At 46.5% G+C, this 20,416-nt stretch overlaps 1 pseudogene; it reads right to left on the minus strand.

The window, feature by feature from the left end:
• Positions 1 to 17,745: 17,745 nt before the first annotated feature.
• LOC119321772 lies at positions 17,746 to 18,800 on the minus strand (annotated as a pseudogene).
• Positions 18,801 to 20,416: the final 1,616 nt, after the last annotated feature.

Raw genomic sequence — 20,416 nt, forward strand, 5'->3', positions numbered from 1 at the left:
GAGAGAGCCCCCCTTCTTCTTCTTCCTTGATCTCCTCCCTAGATGGGAGAAGGGTTTCCCCTCTGGTCCTTGGCTCCCATGGCTTGGGAGGGGCGAGATCCCCTCCGAGATTGGATCTATCTCTCTGTTTCTGCGTTCTCAAATTCTGCCCTGGCACCGTTTCCTTTATATCTGGAGATCCGTAACTCCGATTGGATTGAAACCTTCGCCCAGATCGTTTTCCAAAAATTAGCTTTCTTGCGGCCAAAGAAGGGCATCAACCACCTTACGGGTGGACCACGAGAGTGGGGGGCGCGCCCACCTGGAGTGGTGGCGTGGGCCACTCTCGTGGCCACCTCGGGCACCGTTTCGCGTTGATTCTTCCTCCCAAAAATCACAAATATTCCAAAATAATTCTCTGTCCGTTTTACCCCGTTTGGACACCGTTTGATATTGGGTTTCTGCGAAACAAAAAACATGCAACAGACAGGAACTGGCACTGGGCACTGGATCAATATGTTAGTCCCAAAAATGGTATAAAAAGTTGCCAAAAGTATATGAAAGTTGAAGAAAATTGGCATGGAACAATCAAAAATTATAGATACGATGGAGACGTATCAGCATCCCCAAGCTTAATTCCTGCTCGTCCTCGAGTAGGTAAATGATAAAAAGGATAATTTTTGATGTGGAATGCTACCTAGCATAATCTTGATCATATGTCTAATCATGGCATGAATATTAAGACACGAGTGATTCAAAGCAATAGTCTATCATTTGACATAAAAAACAATAATACTTCAAGCGTACTAATAAAGCAGTCATATCTTTTCAAAACAACAAGGCCAAAGCAAGCTTATCCCTACAAAATCATATAGTTTGGCCATGCTTCATTTTCGTCACACAAAATGCCCCCATCATGCACAACCCCGATGACAAGCCGAGCAATTGGTTCATACCTTTTAACGCGCTTCAGCTTTTTCAACCCTCACGCAATACATGAGCGCAAGCCATGAATATAGCACTATAGGTGGAATAGAATATAATGATGGAGGGGTTTATGTGGAGAAGACAAAAAAGGAGAAAGTCTCACATCGATGCGGCTAATCAACGGGCTATGGAGATGCCCATCAATTGATGTCAACATGAGGAGTAGGGATTGCCATGCAACGGATGCACTAGAGCTATAAATGAATGCTCAACAAAAGAAAACTAGTGGGTGTGCATCCAACTTGCTTGCTCATGAAGACCTAGGGCATTTGAGGAAGCACATCGTAGGAATATACAAGCCAAGTTCTATAATGAAAATTCCCACCAGTATATGAAAGTGACAATATAGGAGACTCACTATATGAAGAACGTGGTGCTACTTTGAAGCACAAGTGTGGAAAAAGGATAGTAACATTGCCCCTTTTCTTTTTCTTTTTTCTTTCTTTTTTTTCTTTTTTTCCTTCGTGGGCTTCTTTGGCCCCCTTTTTTATTTAGGCTTCTTTGGCCTTTCCTTTTTTTCTCTTTTTTTTCTTTTTCTTTTTTTCAAGGGGCAATGCTCTATAATGATGATCATCACACTTTTATTTACTTACAACTCAATATTACAACTCGATACTAGAACAAAGATATGACTCTATATGAATGCTTGCGGCGGTGTACCGGGATGTGCAATGATCTAGCGTAGCAATGACATTAAAAAGCGGACAAGCCATGAAAACATCATGCTAGCTATATTACGATCATGCAAAGCAATATGACAATGAATGCTCAAGTCATGTATATGATGATGATGAAAGTTTCATGGCAATATATCTCGGAATGGCTATGGAAATGCCATGATAGGTAGGTATGGTGGCTGTTTTGAGGAAGATATAATGAGGCTTATGTGTGATAGAGCGTATCGTATCACGGGGTTTGGATGCACCGGCGAAGTTTGCACCAACTCTCGAGGTGAGAAAGGGCAATGCACGGTACCAAAGAGGCTAGCAATGATGGAAAGGTAAAAGTGCGTATAATCCATGGACTCACATTAGTCATAAAGAACTCATATACTTATTGCAAAAGTTTATTATCCCTCGAAGCAAAGTACTACTGCACATGCCCCTAGGGGGGTAGATTGGTAGGAAAAGACCATCGCTCGTCCCCGACCGCCACTCATAAGGAAGACAATCAAAGAAACACCCCATGCTTCAAACTTGTCACACAACGGTTACCATATGTGCATGCTACGGGACTTGCAAACATCAACACAAGTGTCTCTACAATCCACAACCACCCACTAGCACAACTCTAATATCACCATCTTTATATCGCAAAACTATTGTAAGGAATCAAACATATCATATTCAACGATCTACAAGTTTATGCAGGATTTTATGACTAACCATGTGTATGACCAATTCATGTCATCTCTCTAAATTGATATAAGTGAAGCAAGAGAGTTTGATTCTTTCTACAAAAGATATGCCCATGCTCTAACAAGTATAAATGAAGCAAAATAGCATTCTACAAATGGCGGTTTTCTATGTGAAGAGAAACAGGCAATCCAAACTTCAAATGATATAAGTGAAGCACATGAAGCATTCTTTAAAGCCATACTCAAAAGATTTAAGTGAAGTGCAATGAGCATTCTATAAATCAACCAAGGACTATCTCATACCAGCATGGTGCATAAAATAAAATTGAAAACTAAATGCAAAAGACGCTCCAAGACTTGCACATAATGCATGAACGAAACGAATCCGAATACATACCGATACTTGTTGAAGAAAGAGGGGATGCCTTCCGGGGCATCCCCGAGCTTAGACGCTTGAGCCTCCTTGAATATTTATTTGGGGTGCCTCGGGAATCCCCAAGCTTGAGCTCTTGCCTCTCTTCCTTTTCCTCATATCGAGACATCCTCGATTAGACACTTCATCCACACAAAACTTCAACAGAAATCTCGGTAAGATCTGTTAGTATAATAAAGCAAATCACCACTCTAAGTACTGTTGCAAACCAATTCATATTTTGTTTTTGCATTTTTTATACTGTAACATAACTTTTTCATGGCTTAATCCACTGATATAAATTGATAGATTCATCAAAACAAGCAACCTATGCATCAAAAACAGAATCTGTCAAAAACAGAACAGTCTGTAGCAATCTGAACGTTCACCATACTTATGGTAACCCAAAAATTCTACCAAAATTAGGAAAAACAAAAAAGTTTTATAGCAAGACAGTGCAAAAGGAATCAGAACTAATTGATGTTCCGGTTAAAAATGTAAAATCACTCACTACAACCAATGTTTCTGTCCTGCACCGTACAAACCAACAAGCATTGTAAACATCCTAAAGGCAAACCTTGGCACATTATTTTTATAATACAATGGAATTGTACAAGGAGATAATTATTTTTGATGAAAAGTTTCTGTAATCAAGATTCACAAAGTTTCCGTGAGCATGAACAAAGTTCAAGGAGCTCTCCCACTTCAACAATGCTTGTCTTTCCCACTTTCACTTTCCTTTTTGAAAAGTTTCGGGTTCCCCCCTTTATTTTTTTTGTTTTTAAACTATATGAAAGCACTCAAGAGAAATAAATGACTCTCTAAAACTTCTGGGTTGTCTTCCTGGCAGCGCTTTCTTTAAAGCCATTAAGCTAGGCATATAGTGCTCAAGTAATGAATCCACCCGGATCCCAAGGTATATCAAAGCCAATTTTAATCAACAATGATTTGTAATTTAGTAGTGAGCACAAAGTAATATATATCAAGCAACAACGAATTCTAAATCTCTTCCTATGCATCGGCATGTCATAAAAGAACAATTCATGCACACATAGTAAAGGCCAATGCATAGTATAATTAGTTTCTTGCAATTCTATCGTGTTGGAAACATAGAGAGGTGGAGATATAGTTCCTCTCTTATAATAATTGCAAGTAGGAGCAGCAAGACATGCATATTATATCTATCAAAATCATCATGTGCAATGGTAAAAGGCAACCCATCAATATAATCCTTAATAAGCACAAACTTCTCTGATATGGTGTAGTCGGGAGAATTCAAAAAGATAATAGGACTATCATGCGTGGGTGCAATAGCAACAATTTCATGTTTAACATAAGGAACTATAGCAAGTTCATCTCCATAAGCATAATTCATATTGGCATCTTGGCCACAAGCATAGCAAGCATCATCAAAAAGGGATATTTCAAAAAAATTCAAGGGATCATAGCAATCATCATAGCAATCATCCTTCGGTAAGCACGAAGGGGAATTAAACAATGTATGAGTTGAAGAGTTACTCTCATTAGAAGGTGGGCACGGGTGATCAATCCGCTCTTCCTTCTTTTGTTCTTCGCTCTCCTCACCATCTTTTTCATCCAATGAGCTCACAGTTTCATCAATTTCTTCTTCCATAGCTTCCTGCAAAATATTAGTCTCTTCTTGGACAATGGAGACTTTCTCAATAAATGCATTAATATAGTAATTGTATTCATAATTTTCATAGCAATATCTAAGGATAGCAAGATTTTCTTGTCTATAAACTGAATCATCAAAACCATCAAACGCTTTAAACATAGATTCAACCTCATAAGCACCCATAAAAGAAACAAATTCTTCTATTTGTTCCACATCATAGTAATCAAAGATACCATTAGCATAAGAATCTAAGGTTTCATTATCATTGAATTTGCATGAAAAGGGAAGGTGTGGAGCCTTCATCCTAGAGCAACAAGTATAATCATCTATCACACATACTTGACGAGCATACCAATGCAACATAGAAATTTGATCCCATAATAGTTTCCCTTTTTGTGTCAAGCGATAATCTCTAAAGTATTCACATTGATCCAACGTGTCTCCCATAACATAACGAAATGGGGTTTTCTCAGGATTATTAAAGTAGTACATAATTTCTTTCACATAATGAGCATCGAGGGTTTTAGGAGGTTCCCCATCTCCATGAGTAGCATCTACACCTAATTTTTTTGGTATTTCGTGTTCCATATCCATAACTAAAGATAGAGAACAACTTAGAACAGCAAATAAAAATTACTTAGTGATAAAGCAAACAAGCACACACGAGAATATTCACCCCACGCTATCACTCCCCGGCAACGGCGCCAGAAAAAAGTCTTGATAACCCACAAGTGTAGGGGATCGCAACAACTTTCGAGAAGTAAGAGTATCGAACCCAACGAGGAGCTAAAGGTAGAATAAATATTCCCTCAAGTTCTATCGACCACCGATACAACTCTACGCACGCTTGACGTTCGCTTTACCTAGAACAAGTATGAAACTAGAAGTACTTTGTAGGTGTGATAGGAAAGGTTTGCAAGATAATAAAGAGTACGCAAATATAAACTAGGGGCTGTTTAGATAAAGATGCAATAAAGTAAATAAAGCGAGTGTGGAAAAGTGGTGGTAGGAGTTGTGAAATTGTCCCTAAGCAATTGACTATGTTACTAGACCGGTAATCACTATTGCAATTCTATTTGAGGGAGAGGCATAAGCTAACATACTTTCTCTACTTGGATCATATGCACTTATGATTGGAACTCTAGCAAGCATCCGCAACTACTAAAGATTCATTAAGGTAAAACCCAACCATAGCATTAAAGTATCAAGTCCCCTTTATCCCATACGCAAACAACCTACTTACTCGGGTATGTGCTTCTGTCACTCACGCCACCCACCATAAGCAAATCATAAACATATTGCAAACCCTACAACGGATCCCTCACGCTTGCACGACACAGAGGGCACAATAGGACAGCACCAATAATAAAACATGCAACTCAAACCAATCATAGCAATTCATCAATCACCGATAGGACAACAAAAATCTACTCAGACATCATAGGATGGAAACACATCATTTGAAAATAATATGAAGCATAAAGCACCATGTTCAAGTAGAGGGTACAGCGGGTTACGGGAGAGTGAGCTGCTGAATATAGAAGGGGAAAGGTGATGGAGATGTTGGTGAAGATGACGGCAGTGTTGGTGAAGATCGCGGTGATGATGATGGCCCTCGGCGGCGTTCCGGCGCCACCGAAAGCAAGGGGGAGAGAGCCCCCTTCTTCTTCTTCTTCTTCCTTGACCTCCTCCCTAGATGGGAGAAGGGTTTCCCCTCTGGTCCTTGGCTCCCATGGCTTGGGAGGGGCGAGAGCCTCTCCGAGATTGGATCTATCTCTCTGTTTCTGCGTTCTCGAATTCTGCCCTGGCACCATTTCCTTTATATCTGGAGATCCGTAACTCTGATTGGATTGAAACCTTCGCCCAGATCGTTTTCCGAAAATTAGCTTTCTTGCGGCCAAAGAAGGGCATCAACCGCCTTACAGGTGGCCCACAAGAGTGGGGGCGCGCCCACATGGAGTGGTGGCGTGGGCCACTCTCGTGGCCACCTCGGGCACCGTTTCGCGTTGATTCTTCCTCCCAAAAATCACAAATATTCCAAAATAATTCTCCGTCCGTTTTTATCCCCTTTGGACCCTATTTGATATTGGGTTTCTGCGAAACAAAAAACATGCAACACACAGGAACTGGCACTGGGCACTGGATCAATATGTTAGTCCCAAAAATATTATAAAAACTTGCCAAAAGTATATGAAAGTTGAAGAATATTGGCATGGGACAATCAAAAATTATAGATATAACGGAGACGTATCACTCCCGCCGCCCCGTCCCCACCGGCCACCGGCGGCCCTCCAGCGACCCCGTCAGGTGGAGGGCCCGCCTAGATTCTTGGACCGCCTCCGGGCTTCGGCGGTCCTCCTGCCGTGGGACGAGCTGCGACTCGCGCCCCCACGACGTCCTCGCCGACTCTGTCAGGGGCATCGGCATCACCTGCCTCACCGGCATCTGCTGCTTCGCCGGCAGCCCCATTGCCGGTATCTTCACCAGCCACCTCAGGCGCCGCCCCATCGCCCGCTGTCTCGGCCGGCCCCGTCGCCTCAGGTGCCTCGGATGGTGCCCCCGCCTCACCCGCCCCGTACGCCGCGGGCACGGGCGCTTCGGTGGCCTCGGGCGCCGCTTTTTCACCGGCCATCTCGCCGCCGGCCTCGCCGGCTGCTTCGTCGACCGCCTTGCCAGTCGCCGAGTTGCCATCTCGCCCCGTCACTCGGGCTCGAACCGGCGTTCATCGCCGAGTCTATGGTACTCCAGCGACGAGTATCTTCTCGCCGCCTCCACCACTGATCCGTCACCGATCCCTGCGTCCGCTCACGCAGCCCTTCGTGATCCTCACTGGCTTGCCACGATGCTGGAAGAGTTCGACGCTCTTCAGCGAAACCATACCTAGACACTGATTCCTCGGCCTTCTCGCGCCAATGTCATCAGCGGCAAGTGGGTCTTTCGCCATAAGACCCGCTCGGATGGTACACTTGAGCACTACAAGGCTTGTTTGGTGGTCCATGGTTTTCGGCAGCATGCTGGAGTCGACTTCACTGAGACGTTTGCCCCGGTTGTCAAACCGGCATGATCCGCACAGTTCTCCAGCTGGCAGTTTCCCGAGGCTGACCGGTTCATCATATGGATGTCTCCAACGCCTTCCTTCACGACCATCTTGAGGAGCAGGTTTACTGTGAGCAGCCGACCGGTTTCGTCGACGCATCTCTTCCTGGGCATGTGTGTTTGTTGTCCCGGTCTCTCTACGGGCTCAAGCAAGCACCTCGCGCCTGGTACCAGCGTATCGTCGGGTTCCTTCAGACACTGGGCTTCAGTGTCACTCGCTCGGATGCCTCGTTGTTTGTCTATCATCACGGCGACATGACTGCATATTTGCTCCTCTACGTTGACGACATCATCCTGACGGCCTCCTCCGTAGCCCTTCTTCAGCAGATTACTCTCCGGTTCCGTGATGAGTTTGCCATCAAGGACCCGGGCGCTCTACATTTTTTCCTTGGCATTGAGGTCATTCGGCGACCCGACAGCTTCTTTCTTCATCAGCAGAAGTATGCGCACGAGCTACTTGAGCGTGCCGGCATGCCCAACTGTCACCCTGTTGCTACTTCTGTTGACACGAAAGTCAAGGTTTCTGCTCTCGAGGGCTCTCCCACGTCGGATGCTCCGTTCTACCGATCCATTGTTGGTGCTCTTTAGTATCTACTCTCACCCGGCCTGATTTACAGTATGTTGTTCAGCGGGTGTGTCTGCATATGCACGCCCCTCATGACTCCCATTGGACCCCCGTGAAGCGGATTCTCCGTTTCATCCGCGGCATGATGGCTCTTGGGCTTACTGTCACGGCGTCCACTTCTCTGGAGATGGTGGCCTACTCCGACACGGACTGGGCCGGCTGCCCCGACACCCGTCGGTCCACCTCTGGCTACTGCGTTTACCTCGGTTCTTCACTCGTCTCGTGGTCGTCCAAGCGACAGCCTACGGTTTGGCGCTCTAGCGCGGAGGCTGAGTACCGAGTTGTGGCTAACGCCGTCACCGAGTGCACCTGGCTACGACAATTACTTCAGGAGTTACATCATGACGTCTCCCAGGCTACGGTTGTCTACCGTGACAACGTTTCTGTGGTGTACCTTTCCGCCAACCCCGTTCATCATCGCCAGACTAAGCACATTGAGCTGGACATTCACTTTATGCGCGAGCAGGTGGCCCTTGGACGTATTCGGGTCCTCCATGTTCCGACTGCACAACAGTTCGCCGATGTGATGAGTAAGGGACTGCCGACTTCCACCTTCGAGGAGTTTCGTTCCAGTCTCTGCGTCTCCGGCGCTGCTTCGACTGCGGGGGGTGTTGAATACATTGTGTACATGTATATTGTGCCTTGGGCCCACTTTCTAGTTCCTCTGTATAGTTGAGGTTGTGGCCCCCTTCTGTACTCATATATACGTGTGTGGTGCACCGATCAATGTATTGTGTTGCACAGCCTATTTTTTTCTTTATATAATTGTCACACGCGTGGGCGTTAGTATTTCCGTTTTACACCTAACAAGGCTCTCAAATAAACTAGGACCTGAAATAAACTAGGACGGACCCCGAAGGCTACAGAATTCGTGTACGTACGTACGTACGCATCGCCCCAAGATGAAGCTTTGCAACTCGATTCCTCCTGGTTGACGCAGTGCTTGGCACGCACGCATCTCTCCTCGAGTCCGACTCCACCTCGGCGAATTCCCGGTGGATATAAGCCTAGCTAGGGGCTTCCCGGCAACTCACAACACCCTCGCCGATCCCTCCCGTCCTTCCTCCGCAACCTGCAGCACACGCCCGCTCTCATGACGATGCAGGACCAGATCCGTCGTGATCTCGAGCGCCGCAGGAAGGTCGTCAACGCGGCCAAGGAGAGAGTTGTAAGGAAGTCCTTTGCGCCACCGTCACCACACCAATCGGCGCTGATCTCCTCCACGTCAACCTGCGCTGTCACCATGAACCGGGCCAACGCTACGAAGGAAGGGGTAGCAAACAAACGCTCTGCTCCGCCGCCGCCGCACCGACCCGCGCTCATCCCGTTCGCCAGAATCGCCACAACCAATGCTGCCGGCAAGAAGATCGCTTACTTAGACCTCGGAGAAGCTCCGAAGAGGCCCCCTGTCCCGCGGACGATGAGGACCGCCATGAAGGTTTCCGGCGTAGCGAGCGTGAGAATTCCCGAGAAGTCATCTGCCTCTCCGTCAGCATGCCGATCTCTTCCATCTCAAACGGCCCTGCCGCCGTCAAGCCCCTGGCAAACGCTACCAAGGAAGCGGTTGGAAAGAAACGCTCTGCTCCGCCGCCGTCGCTGCCGCACCAATCCGTCGCAACGACCAATGCTGCCGGCAAGAAGATCGCTTACATGGAGCTGGCAGAAGCTAAGAGGAGATGCACTGCCCCGCCCCGCCGATCCTCTCTGATCCCGACCGCGTCCACCCTGAAGCTTTCAAGCCAGATTAGCATCTGTGATGTAGTGTAGTAGCCAGTAGGTTGCACCTGTGGCTATTCATGATATCATTACTAAACTAGTAGTATTTTTTTTGTAATTTGGATCAGAGTAGTTGACTTTGAATGGTCGACAATTGTTTTCCTGGTGAAGCTGATTCATCGATTGATGCCATGGCCGCCAACACTGATTTCCCTGTCGACTTACTGAAGCAGATTCCCAATTCACTAGCAACATATTTATCTGTCATCCAACATTGCGATGCAAAATAGAAGGACTGGACGCCATTGTGTTTGTAAATGGAGGTGGCTTGTGCCAAGGAAATTGTCTGTGAGGAAAATGCGCCACGACGACAAGCTTTATGTTTGACTTATGAAAAATCAAGCACAGCGCATAAAGGGCTCGACATATATTGAGGGTACAACATCATGCATGCATGCATGCATCCATGTCGCTAGCACATTCACGAGGACGACCCTGCGGCGGAGAAGCTGAACCCCGAGCCTTGCAGTGCGTCCTCGACGATCTTGTCCAGCCGCCCCGGCATCGCCAGCGTCATGTGGTTGCAGACCTCATCAGACACTAACATACTGAATTCTACAATTACAAAAAGGCAAGAGCACTAGAGACCCAGAAACTTGCAATGAATATGATGGTTTAATCCACAAACTTGCAAAAGGTAATCAAGTCGTCTCGAAACTTCTAATGTATGTGAAGATTTAGTCCACAACCAATCACAAACAGACAAATGGTGCCACGCTGGCCGCCCTGGCATTTTTTTGTAAACACCCTTGACCTTTCTGAAAATCATGCGCACAGAACAATCGAGCTTATGTTTGGGCGCGCCCGGTGAAACCACCTTTGTCCTCCAAATCTCCTCCTCTTGCTTTGTCTTTTTTCTAACACTTGCTGTTTGGGCTGCATCTGGAGGCGGCTTGTCTGCTCTGCCCCCTTGCTCCCATCTATGCACCACGACCGTTGGCATAACATCCTACGGCTGCATCATTTTTTTGTCTCCGGCGCCTCCAAAACAAGTGTGCGCCCATACCTGTATTCGTATGTAGCACTCAACTGGATGGTATTGACCACGGCCAATTCACGGCGGTCATCGCCCGGCCCTTGCTGCAAGTAACTGATGTTCTCTGGCGCAGCAGCACTAGTACGGGGAGCCCAGCCGGAGCAGACATATGGGTGTGCGCGGTGGTCGCTTAGGCCGCTCGAAAAATTGACGACGAGGACAAAGAGAATCTGACAGAGGCCGTGATTGTGTACGGGCCGGCGGGTGATGGAGGGGATAGCCGGATGGTCTCCATGACCTCATCTTGCGCCTTGAAGTCACGATCACACAGTCGAGCGTGAAACAGCGGGAACATGAGGGTGTCCAACATCCGCATGTTGGTGATCTCGAAGACGGCAAGCCGGCGGCCGGAGTGCAACAAGGCGCAAGAGGCGGCTCTCGGCCGTGGGAAGTATGAATCGGCTGAAGGAAATATGCCGTAGAGGCAATAATAAAGTTATTATTGTATATTTCCTTATATCATGATAAATGTTTATTATTCATGCTAGAATTGTATTAATCGGAAACTTGATACATGTGTCGATACATAGACAAACACTGTGTCCCTAGTGAGCCTCTACTTGACTAGCTCGTTGATCAAAGATGGTTAAGGTTTCCTAACCATGGCCATGAGTTGTCATTTGATAACGGGATCACATCATTAGAAGAATGATGTGATGGACAAGACCCATCCATTAGCTTAGCATTATGGCCGTTCAGTTTTATTGCTATTGCTTTCTTCATGTCAAATACATATTCCTTCGACTATGAGATTATGCAACTCCCGGACACCGGAGGAATACCTTGTGTCCTATCAAACGTCACAACATAATTGGTTGATTATAAAGATGCTCTACAGGTATCTCCGAAGGTGTTTGTTGGGTTGGGATAGATCGAGATTAGGATTTATCACTCCGAGTATCGGAGAGGTATCTCTGGGCCCTCTCGGTAATGCACATCATAAGAAGCCTTGCAAGCAAAGTGACTAATGAGTTAGTTGCAGGATGATGTATTACGGAACGAGTAAAGAGACTTGCCGGTAACGAGATTGAATTAGGTATGAAGATACCGACGATCGAATCTCGGGCAAGTAACATACCGCTAGACAAAGGGAATAACGTATGTTGTCATAACGGTTCGACCGATAAAGATCTTGATAGAATATGTAGGAGACAATATGAGCATCCAGGTTCCGCTATTGGTTATTGACCGAAGAGGTGTCTCGGTCATGTCTACATAGTTCTCGAACCCGTAGGGTCCGCACGCTTAACGTTCGATGACGATTTTGTATTATATGAGTTATATGATTTGGTGACCAAATGTTGTCCGGAGTCCCTGATGAGATCACGGACATGAAGAGGAGTCTCGAAATGGCTGAGAGGTCAAGATGGATATATAGGACAATGGTATTCGGACACCGGAAATGTTTCGGAGGGTACCGGGTACATATAGGGTCACCGAAAGGGGTTTCGGGCACCCCGACAAAGATATAGGCTTAATGGGCCAAGGGAGGGACAGACCAGCCCACAAGGGCTGGTGTGCCCCGCCCTCCACCAGGCTGGCCAGCCCTAGGGAAAGGAAAAGGGGGAGGGCACGTCCCTCCTTCCTTCCCCTTCTCAACGGAGAAAGGAAAGGGGGGCGCCACCTCCCCCTTCCTTCCCCTGCCGCCTATGCAAGGAGGGGGGGGCGAATCAGGGCAGGAGCCCAAGTGGGATTCAGCCCCACTTGGGGCGCCCCTTGGCCTCTCCCCTCTCCCTCCCACCTATATATATGAGGAGGGGGCGCCTCACAAGTACACAACGTCAATTGCCTAGCCGTGTGTGGCGCCCCCTCCACTGTTTACACCTTCGATCATATTTTCGTAGTGCTTAGGCCAAGCCCTGCGGGGATCACTTCACCATCACCGTCACCACGCCATCGTGCCGACGGAACTCATCTACTACCTCGACATCTTGCTGGATCAAGAAGGCGAGGGACGTCACCGAGCTGAACGTGTGCAAAACTCGGAGGTGTTGTACGTTCGGTACTTGATCGGTCGGAGCTAGAAGGAGTTCGACTATATCAACTGCGTTGTCAAACGCTTCGGTTTTCAGCCTACGAGGGTACGTAGACACACTCTTCCCCTCTCGTTGCTATGCATCTCCTAGATAGATATTGCGTGAGCGTAGACAATTTTTTAAAATTGCATGCTACATTTCCCAACATCAACATGGGCATGACATGGCATGTGTAACTTTGACATTGGCCGGTATGAATTGACACATTGGATTTGCTTTTCCTAGAGTACGTCTAACGGCATGCCATGCGCACACGGCAAAGCTCTTTTTATCGGAGCCAGTAGCTACCGGTTAGGAATCCATCTTCCATTGACTACGCCAAGATTCGTGTGACTGTCACGCATTAATTTTTAGTTTTTGCTATACAACATCTATACCTGGACAAATACAGTGAATGGACCCCACCAAAACTATTGTTTAATCAGATGCATGTATGTCCCTCTCTCTCTCACGTACAACAGTACACATGCATGGCAGCAAAACTACTGGTGCAGTCTCTCTCCTTTCTTACACAACAAATTCACCTTTTTATTTCATCTTTGTTAATTTAAATTATTTATATCTTTTAAATAAAAAAATTCAATTTTGAAACTTTTTATATATTTGAACTCCTGGCATAGAGATCTTTAAAACAAGGTTAATATTGAATATATTTTTTCTACTTTGAGTTTTGTTATTTCAAACATTTTTTCATTTCAATTATATATTGATCAGTGAAATCTGTTTTTTGAAGTTAGTGAAATATGTCTGTTAAATTGGGTGAAATCGTTCATTCAAATTATCGAAATCAACCGTTCTATAATGAGTTAAATGTAACTTTTGAAATGAGTGAAATACATTTTTTTTCAATGAGTGGAATCTGATTTTTGAAATGAGTGAATTTTTTTTCTTAAAATGAGTGAAATGTGTTTTTTGAATGAGCGGAATCTGGTTTTTTGAAATGAGTGAAACATGTCTGTAAAATGAGTGAAATCACTTTTGGAAAATTAGTTATCGAAAGAACTGTAATCTATTTCTTGAAAAAAGTAGAGTGAGGTTACTTTTTGAAATAATTGTGAAACTGATGTTTTTGAAATTGAAATAACAAAGAAATTCATCTGTGAAATAACTTTTTGCAACATGTGAAATAGATTTCTCTTCAAATTTTGTGTGATATATGACACAAAGAACATGTGTGATATATGACACAAAGAACATGTGTGATATATGAAATAGTTAAAGTGATCTAAAACAAATGTGTTCTATGAAATTAACTTTGTCAAATATATGAAAGTATTATTTTCTAAATGTGTGAAACTACTTTTTGTGAAGTCGACGTGTTTTGAAATTTAAATAACAAAGAAATGCATCTGTGAAATAATTGAAATCAATTTTAAAATTGTGAAATAGATTGTTTCAAAGGGAGAAGCGGATTTTTTTCAACATGTTAAATATATTTCTCTTCAAATTATGCATGATATCTTAAATAAAGAACATCTGTGATATATGAAATAGTAAAAGTATTCTAAAATAAATGTGATATATGAAATTAACTTTTGTCAAATATATGAAAATATTATTTTTCAAATTTGTGAAACTACTTTTTGTGAAGTCGGTGTGTTTTGAAATTGAAATAACAAAAAAATGCATCTGTGAAATAATTGAGATCAGTTTTTAAATTGTGAAATAGATTGTTTCAAAGAGAGAAGCGGGTTTCCTAAAGTGAAATAAGTGGTTTGAAACATCTTAATTTGAACATGTTTGAAAACTATCCAAAATTATACTTGTTCTATAGATCTGGCATCATGAGTTCAAATATATAAAAAAATTAAAAAAATAGTTTTTTGTTTTTAAAGATATCAACCATCTAAAATGTTGAAAGGAAATTAATACCGATGGTTTTTATAGGTACAGACAAGAGATGAATTGCCCTGTTCCGTACTGTGCACAGAAAAAAGTTGCATGCGTCAGGGTTGTTTTGTCTGTGCATGGGGCCCAGGTTCAAGAAATACAAAGTTGTAAAATGAGAAAGCAATGAAATACGTTGGATACTTGGCCCACACAAAGTTAGCTGGCTGCATTTGATTGGTGGGCACTCACCGGTAGCTCCCAGCACCGGTAAATTTACTTATTCGATGCGCACACGTACTTGAGCTCTGTAGCTCTCCTTCGCCGGGCACACCTTCGCAAGGACGACGTACACATCAACGATCATGACGAGCATAGCGATGTGGCTGGCACAACATTTGGCACCGGCCTTGCTTCGATGCCGGAAGTGACACGATCAGACCCTCGCAAGGACGACATACGCATCCATGAGTTTGCCGTGCACAACAGCATGGAAAATATGCATCAGAGGGCAGATATGTAACTGCCAGTTACATGTCCATCACTAGATATGCAACTAACTACACACGAGCACTCCACGCGCAACTGCTAGCGTGGCAATATGTGTGTAACTAGAGGGTTTCTTTTGTATTATCTACTTTTTTTGCTGCGTGTTCTGACTTGAACTTATATTTTTCTATTTTTCCCAGTTGCAAATGAATAAAATACAAAAAAGTAGAAAATAATAATCATAAACTGAAATAAAAAGGCGTCTTTCTTAAAGACATGCACATGCAAACAATTTACATATGTTTTTTTTCTTTGCGAACTAGTATTGACGTTTGTTTATCGAGCCAATTGATTAGGCTTGTGGCCGGCCTCATGTAGCTACCGTAACATAGCCCAAACAGCAAGTGTTAGGAAGAAGACAAAGCAAGAGAAGGAGATTAGGAGGACAAAGGGGGTTTTACCCCGCACGTGATTGTACCGTGCACGCCTAAACATAAGGTGGATTGAACCGCGCGAAAGATCAAATGGTTTTTTGCAAAAATGTTGGGGCGAGCTACTTTGCCATGATGCGGCCAGCAAGGCACCATTGGTTCACTCATGATTGGCTCTGTACTAAATCATCCCATGCAGTGCAAGTTTAAGGATGGTTTGATTACCTTTTATAAGTTTGTGAACTAGATCATAACATTCATTGCAAGTTTTTGGATCTATAGTGCTCTTGCCTTAATTACAAATTTGAAGGCAATTCAACAATTGGCATAACAATGGAGTGTATCCAATTATCACACAAAAAAGGGACAACTGAATTAATTCTATCAATGTTATGCTCATGATTATTTTCTGAATTAAATTAATCAAAAAACTGCCCATTTACTCAGCAGTTAATTTACACACGTACATGTACATGTATCGGATTTGCTAATTAAAAGAACACCCGATAAAACTACTTTCAGTTGGAGTTTTTATGGGATTTATTGGAGATGCTCTTAGTATGAAAGTTTTGCGAGTTCAAGATGACACCGAGTAAACAAGGATCGAATGTAAATATGGCAACGCATTGTAGTGGCAATTTTTTTTTTGCACCCCTATAACAAGCTGGCTCTTCACGTATGCAGGCCAACGATTTTACACCTAACAAGGCTCTAAAATAAACTGTGCATCTTCAACGGAAAGGATACAGAATTCGTGTACGTACGTACGTACGCATCGCTCCAAGATGAAGCTTTGCAACTCGATTCCTCCTGGTTGACGCAGTGCTTGGCACGCACGCATCTCTCCTCGAGTCCGACTCCACCTCGGCGAATTCCCGGTGGATATAAGCCTAGCTAGGGGCTTCCCGGCAACTCACAACACCCTCGCCGATCCCTCTGTCCTTCCTCCGCAACCTGCAGCACACGCCCGCTCTCATGACGATGCAGGACCAGATCCGTCGTGATCTCGAGCGCCGCAGGAAGGTCGTCAACGCGGCCAAGGAGAGAGTTGTAAGGAAGTCCTTTGCGCCGCCGTCGCCACGCCAATCGGCGCTGATCTCCTCCACGTCAACCTGCGCTGTCACCATGAACCGGGCCAACGCTACGAAGGAAGGGGTAGCAAACAAACGCTCTGCTCCGCCGCCGCCGCACCGACCCGCGCTGATCCCGTTCGCCAGAATCACCACAACCAATGCTGCCGGCAAGAAGATCGCTTACTTGGACCTGGGAGAAGCTCCAAAGAGGCCCCCTGTCCCGCGGACGATGAGGACCGCCATGAAGGTTTCCGGCACAGCGAGCGTGAGAATTCCCGAGAAGTCATCTGCCTCTCCGTCAGCATGCCGATCCGCGCCGATCTCTTCCATCTCAAACGGCCCTGCCGCCGTCAAGTCGGCAAACGCTACCAAGGAAGCGGTTGGAAAGAAACGCTCTGCTCCGCCGCCGCCGCCCCAATCCGCGCTCGTCCCGCTCGCAACAACCAATGCTGCCGGCAAGAAGATCGCTTACATGGAGCTGGGAGAAGCTAAGAGGAGATGCACTGCCCCGCCGCGCCGATCCCCTCCGCGTCGATCGTCGCTGAACCCGACCGCGTCGACCCTGAAGGTTTCGAGCGAGATTAGCATCTGTGATGTAGTGTAGTAGGTTGCACCTGTGGCTATTCATGATATCAGTACTGAACTAGTGAAAAATATTCACAGTATTTTTCTTGCAATTTGGATCGGAGGAGTTGACTTTGAATGGCCGACAATTGTTTTCCTAGTGAAGCTGATTCATCGATTTGTGCCATGGCCGCCAACACTGATTTCCCTGTCGACTTACTGAAGCTGATTCCCAATTCACTAGCAACCTATTTATCTGTCATCCAATATTCCGATGCAAAATCGAAGGACTGGACACCATTGTGTTTGTAAATGCGCCACGACAAGCTTTATTTCGAGTTATCAAAAATCAAGCTCAGCGCACAAAAGGGCTCAACATATATCGAGGGTACAACAACATGCATGCATGTCGCTAGCACATTCACGAGGACGACCCTGCGACGGCGAAGCTGAACCCCGAGCCTTGCAGCGCGTCCTCGACGATCTTGTCCAGCCGCTCCGCCATCGTCGGCGTCATGTGGTTGCTCCAGTCCCCTACCACACCCTTCCGGAAGGACTCATGTGCTGCCGGACCCTGGCTGCCACTCTTGTTCACCTCCATGTTCTTCAAGCTCCGGAAGTTGCACAGCTCGACGATGGCCTGCACCACCCCGGCCGCCTCTTCCTCACTGGAGAACACGCACCCCATGAACTCCGCCAGCTTCTTCACGTTGCTCACGGGGTCCCGGAGCATCTCCTCGTACCGGAGGAAGAGCACCTTCTCCGGCCGCTTCCTGCTCATCTCCCAGTAGCCCAGCACGTGGCGCCACTGCGGGCCGCTGACGCATATGCCATCGCAGAACAGCTCGAACGCCTCCTCGAATGTGTACGGCGGCGGCGGCTGTTGCTGCATGTCCGTGTCCTTGTCGGCTCGTGCTAGTGTTAGTGCAATGGCGGCCGCCCCCTTCTTGGCGAAGAACCACGATGAGACGAGCGCATCCTTTGGGTCCAGGCAGATGTACACGATCCGGCAGTCGGACTCCTCCGCGGTCATGCGCCGTGGCAGGAGAGAGCAGGGGAGGTGTGTGGCGAGCACGCGTGGCGAAGGGAGCGCCGCGAAGACATCGCCTGCTCCACTGTCGCCCATCGGCTGCCCGAACGCCATCTCCAAGTACTTGAGTACTTGACGACGTCGTGGGGGTTGCCACGGCGGAGCGGGTGGTTGGGGTCACGCGGCGGGTGCTCGGCCCGGTTGAGCGTGGCGAAGGCGAGGGCCTTGAGCCAGGTGGTGCCGCACTTGGGGAAGCTGGCAAGGAGGACGTCCGAGGGCCTCGGCATGAAGACCGAGTGGATGGCCGGAACGGCCATGAGTAACTCCTCCAGGAGCCAGAACCAGCCGTACTGCCTCAGATGGAACGGGCGGAACTGTGTGTCGGGGGGAAGCGAGGTGAACGCAAGCTGATCGGCAATGTCGTCGGCGGCGGCAGAGGCGGCCATGGATAGCGCCGTTGTGCGTGCGTGTTGGCTTTAGATCGCTAGATCAGTTCACCGGAGGAACAACACTCGTACGTGCAAAGCTAGCAAGCAAGCTAGCAGCTTAATGGATTCCTCCTGAAACAAGTGCACGTACGTCTCGCCTGGTAAAGCTAGCTAGCGATCGACTCGACGGAAACTTGCGAACGAAACTGAACAGAGGCAAACTGATTTGGATGGCTAAAGGCCCGTATCGGGCCTTTGTATTGCTTTTATTTCTAATCGATTACAGGGGGTATACGTGGGTATATATAGCATCTAGGACTAGCAATCTAACCTACTCGGTTAGGAGTCCTAATCCTACTACTACTATAGGTGCCTAATCAGAGTCTGACTAGGATACACCACTACATGTCATGTTTATTCCTACATTCACCCCCTAAACATGACGTGGTTGTTAATGCCGACCTGGGTCCCAAATGTGACTACTACTATTCACTGGCATTATTCTTGGCATTGCTTTTGCCGTTCTTCGTAGCATTTTAGGGACCGTCTTTGCTGTCGTCGGCTTGTTCGTAGCATTTTAGGGACCGTCTTTGCTGTCGTCGGCTTGGTCGTGTCTTCAACCTTCACCTGTTCTTCGGTGCTTGGTAGACTGTCTTTTGGATCGTCGAGGGGATATCTTTTGAACCCGAGCGAGACCAAACTTTGGTCTAACTTTGAGTTCCAAGCTCTTGGCGCTTGCTTCAACCCGTAAAGTGCCTTCTTGAGCTTGTAAACTTTCTCTTCTTCTCCTTTCTTCTCGTAGCCGAGGGGTTGTTCCACGTACACTTGTTCTTTGAGGTCACCGTTGAGGAAAGCGGATTTCACATCCATATGATGAACCTTCCAATCCTCTTGTGCTGCCAAAGCTAGGAGCACTCTCACTGTCTCGATTCGAGCAACCGGTGCAAACACCTCCTCATAGTCAACTCCTTGACGTTGTACGTAGCCCTTCGTGTCCTTCTTTAACTTGTAAACCCACTTCAAACCTATGGCCTTTTGGTTCGGAGGTCGGGTCACCAAAGTCCACGTGCCATTGCTCTCGATCGCCTTCATCTCCTCATCCATGGCGTGCGTCCAACTTGTATTTTTGCTCGCCTCTACGAAGTTCGCTGGCTCCTCAACTCCGAGTAAACACAAATCGGAGTACTCAAGTGTAACTGGCTTTGCGTACTTGTAGACTTTCTTGAGGGGCTTGTAGCGACGAGGCCCGGAAGAATCCGTCGTGGCTTGCGAAGGGGGCGACACAAATTGTGTCGGCGTCGATGCACTTGAGGAAGACAGTTGAGTCTCGGGCGTGGTAGATGCCAGGTCGTTGGCATCCTCGTCGTCGGCATAGTCGTCGTGATCATGACCATCATCTTGATTGTCATCATCGCTATGCGCCTCTTTGTCGAGATCTCCGACCGTGCCGTGCGTGTCGTTGTCGCTATCACCTTGCGACCCATGCACGTCGTCGTCGGTGTCGGCACCATGATGATCACTTCCATTGTGGTCACCTTGGTTGGGCGTCTTGCCAACCACCTGGACGTCCTCCCTTGCATCATCATCAGTTGGAAATTCAACTGTGAATATGTTACCGTTTGGAGCATCGTCGG

Source organism: Triticum dicoccoides, chromosome 6B (genome assembly GCF_002162155.2).
Source record: "Triticum dicoccoides isolate Atlit2015 ecotype Zavitan chromosome 6B, WEW_v2.0, whole genome shotgun sequence".
Lineage (NCBI taxonomy): Eukaryota > Viridiplantae > Streptophyta > Magnoliopsida > Poales > Poaceae > Triticum > Triticum dicoccoides.